This window comes from Rhagoletis pomonella, unplaced genomic scaffold (genome assembly GCF_013731165.1).
Source record: "Rhagoletis pomonella isolate Grant_MI unplaced genomic scaffold, Rhpom_1.0 Rhpom_scaffold_00001, whole genome shotgun sequence".
Taxonomy (NCBI): domain Eukaryota; kingdom Metazoa; phylum Arthropoda; class Insecta; order Diptera; family Tephritidae; genus Rhagoletis; species Rhagoletis pomonella.
The window spans coordinates 76725035-76729735 of record NW_023458555.1 but is presented as its reverse complement, the minus strand read 5'-3'; positions in this window follow the sequence as shown (position 1 = coordinate 76729735).

Genomic DNA, 4701 nt, shown 5'->3' with positions numbered 1-4701 from the left:
CGGTTTTCGATTTGATTGCACAAATTTTAAATAAAAATGACTACACTGAGAGAAAAAACGCGTTGTAATATTAAGAAAAATTTTATGAATTTACTGGGGGAAATAACGCATAGTAAATATGAATATTTTTTATTTGATTATTGTTTTAAAATTTTCGTATTTAAAAACAATACTTGCACACCACGCACACGTGGTGTTGAATCAAACTGAACATTTGAATGCACATTTACATGTCTGGCTGTAGCACATGTCTGGAGTGCACGAAGATGCTTGCCACAAATTGTTAATTTCCAGAGCGTCAGTGTTCAAATCCCATTGCAGGCGGCATGGAATTTAAATATATTATTTTTTAACTTAATTATGAAAAAGCATCCGTTAAGTGCAAAGCGCTTCATTTTAATATTGGCGTATTTGAATTGAATATTTCTATACTAAATACTAAAATTTGTATACTTAAATACAAAATTATTGGCTCGGAGACTTTCATCTGATCACAAATTTTGAAAATGTAGCTTTTGAGCCAATTAGTAAAGTGCAAGTCTGAAGTTACCAGAAAATTTCGTTGATTTTTTGCAATTATTTATTTTTTGCTGACAGTGTCTTTCACATACAAAAAAATGTCGAACATAGTTTGTATGGAAGAAACTCTCAGTAAAAACAATAACAAAAATCAACTAAATTTTTATGGGCGGCAAAACTTCATTTTCAAAATTTTTATAAAAAAGTCTGAATGGAAAGTTGCGAATTTGTATGCAAATTTATTGCATTTTCCCGAGTTTTGCACAAAGTTTAGAAATTTTATGCTTATGTTTTCTGATGTATTTAGTATAAACTATATTTTCATAAGGAACAAAAAAGGCACATGCATTGTGAAAAATTATCTGTGCTTTAGTTGTGATAAATTGTTTTGTTTTGCTAGTGTACGTTGTAATGATCCCATGATCGCACGTTCTTATGTTTTTGTTTGTCAATATAAAATTTTACTACATCCTTTCGTACGTAATTTTTGTCGAAACGAAAGGGAAGGGAGCGAGAGGCCTCTCCGCCCTTAAGTGTCCCGGTTTGGCAACAGAGATATCTAGCAGCCCTAGTTAAGGCCCATTTCGTGCTTTAATGGCATTATCCTCTTTGAAAATTAAAAAACAAAACCTTTAGCTTGTGGCGGGTGGGACAGTAGTTTTCGAGACGAGTCTGTATTGATGATGCAAAATTCGTGAGTTAAATGGACTCTACTTGTTTCATATGAACTTCTATTCTACTTTTAATAAAATGGTCTTATTTAAACGATGGGAAGCTTTCGTATTTTCAAAGTTAGGTTAAAAAAAAACTTGGCTGCGACGGGTGGCACATCCAATAAGCATCTCTGTGAAAGCTGAGAACTTCTCACCGTATGCAAATCTATTTTTGTAATAACTCAGCACTGTTTTAGAGTCCATGAGGTGTACTTTCTCTTTGGATAATGATTATTTGCATTGCCAACTTAAATACACGAAAATTGCCTTGACAACTTGATGATAAAATACTATATGAGAGGTGGCGCCGTCAGTGGTACCGCTACTTGGGTTTTGCCGATTTTGACAGTGTGGTAACTAGTAAATAAACCTTTGTTTACAAATCAGCGGCAAAGAGAAATTTGAATTATAAGTGAAAAATCAGTTAAAATTGTGTTAATTTGCAATTTGTGAGTGATTTTTGAGTTGAAGACTGCGTGAGAACTAATAAAATGAAGTGCCGTGTGTTAAACTGCGACAGCCTCAAGATGCAAGATGCGTAGATGCAAGTGTAGCGTTGCGCCGATTCGCTGCGTTTTATGTATGTATATAGGGCGCGGCAAATGTTTCTTTATTGTTATTTTGACAGCATTTCATCACAATGATTTCTCTTCTGTTCCAAGCAGCTTCTTTAGAAAGTTAACTAATCAGTCCCGCCTTAATTGCAAAGCAATGGAGTGCACTAAAACGTTTGCTGCAGCAGCCTTTATAGCAAAGTAATGGAGTGCACTAAAACGTTCACTATTTTCTAATAGACTAGGTGAAAAATGCAATATTTTCGCATTTAGCAAAATGAAAACATGTTTTTCGCTGTAAACTGAACTATTTTGGCAGTTTCAACTCGTTTTTCTTTTCGCTTATTCTTTGTTTACTTGTGGTACACCAATGTCTACGGTCATGACGGCGCAATCTTGTATTCTATCATTCTTATAACAATGGCCCGTAGTCATAGTCAAAATAAAGTCGACTTTAAAGTTAATTGCAGCTTTTTGACATAATTTTCAATGGGATATCTGTCAAAAAAGCTGCAACTAACTTTAAAGTCGACTTTATTTTGACTATGACTACGGGCCACTATTTATAACAATAGTTGTGTTTTCGTATTCTCCAGCAAGAAATATCCAGTAACTTGCCAGTAACCAAATTTCGGAGAGTAAGCCAATATTTACTCCCAATGAGTGAAATATGCAAGAAAGTACGAAAACGCAAAACCAGCAAGAAGTTGCTAGTTTTATGAACAGCTGATTAATTTGTTATTTTCCGATGCCATTTTCTTAGAAAACTAGTGTTTTCCATCTTATTATATATTTAAATAGGTTTATTTTGTCAATTGCAACTCTAAAAGCACCACAAACAATTTCTTTCTTAATGTGATTTACAATATGCATCATGCCATCAGCTGTTTTTCTTACTAGCAAATAGTTGCTAGTAAAAATTTATCCAGTAAAAATCCAGTAAAACTTGCAAGTTCAGCTGTCATTTTTGCTCCCTCAATTTCCCCTCTTTTGCGAGTTTCTTGCAAGTTTTTGCGTACGAAAACGACATCCTGTAAAAAAACAGTCAAATTAGTACTGGATTTACTGGATTATGCGTGCGCAAACAGGGCTAATAAAATATAGATTAAAAAGTGAAAACTAAATCGATAAAAATCAATCTATGATAACCTGTGGTATCGTCTTCGCTAAAATTACCCTAAGGTAAATTTATTAAGCTATTTAAGGTCCCTCCGATTTGTGTGACAACATCAAGGCGCGCGCCACAAATCGGAGGAGAAGCTTGGCCAAACACTATCATATGTGTAAGCGCCAACCTAAAAAAACAAAAAAAAATTATGAAATATATTTTAATAATAAGTACTTTTCAGGAGAAAACAAAGACCTCCAAAACCACTACCGGGGGAAGGTAGTTCCGGAGAAAGCTAATTTTTTTTTGACATACTTACATACTATAAAAAAAGTTTTACATTAGTTATATAAGTACGTATGTGTGAAAGTATTTTATCTTTTATAGACTACGACTTAAAAAACATAAATATTTTATTACATACATACATATGTACATACTAGGGCGGGGAGTTTTTGCACTGCTTCTATCCCGCATTAAAGTGGCAGTTCTGGTGCAGCGCACCAACACATGCGCAACTACGAAAATGCCGCTACGCAACTTTCAAGCGGAAAAGTTACAAATCCATTGAAATGTCCTGTACGTATACAATGAATTAAATCGATTCATGAGAAGGCACGCCCCTGTTACGCACTTTCGCTACAATTATAACGAGTTGTCGCTTCTTGTTATCTACGTTCTTTTTTAATATAAATAATATTTAACAAACATTCCTAAAAATGTCGAGCTTTTTATCTAGATTTCTTAGAAAGTATTTGAGTATGCAGTTTTGTAGCACATTCAATTTTTGTATAAAAAATTGCAAGATTGAAGTATGTGGCACTTACCGCTGATGTTTTTTGACGGTGTTGATGATGATTTGTCCATATAAAAAAGGGTATGGAAGAGAATGCACAAAATAATAATATGTGCATACCTGCGTTGTGATTCTTTAGTTGCTACATAGGTTAATATAGAGTTGCGTTTTTTTTTTGCAAAAATGTCGTTTATATAATTTCACGAATACGAGAATGTAAAAAATCTCCCTTTTATCTTTACTTTTCGTACTCTGAAAATATGCAAGTTTTGATTTGTGAGCATGGTTGCTACTGACGAAAAAAATACTTACCATTCACTTGAAAAAAATCTACCAAATCTGGAAAATATCTACGAGTACCTCTTGTTTAGTTATCTTAATAAAAACTATAGTTTTGTTGTCCTTTTTTAGTTATTTCAATAAAAATTAAAATTATTTACCAAGGAACTTTTTAACAGACTTCAAGAAAAAGGAGAAGGTTATCAATTCGTCGGAATATTACTTTTTATGTATGTTACCGCAACCCTTTGGACCACGTTAACCGATTTCTATAATTCTTATTTTAGAACAAAGGTGTTACCTCAAGGGTGGTCCTATACTAATTTGGTTTAAATCCGATCATTGGATCTTGAAGAAATTAACGATAATCTTAAATTTGTATAAGGGAATTAAAGTCGGTTTTGTTTTTTGCTTAAAAATTACTTGTTATTTAACTAATAATATGGTATTTGAGATCATATTAATGGCATCTTCTTGTTTTCTTCAACCAAAAGCGAAAGTGATGAAACCAAAGGCAACAACGAAACTTCATCATTTGAAAAAACTTTAACTGGAGTTTATTATAGACAAATACTGTGACACAAAAATTAATATTTGCAATGCTTTTCAAGTAAAATTTTTTGCTATTTTCTTTGTATAAGAATTTTGTTTGCCAAACCCATAAATATCAAGAATTCCAGCTATTTACAACATTTATCTGCCCTCTAAACACAAATTTTGTACAAAAAAAAA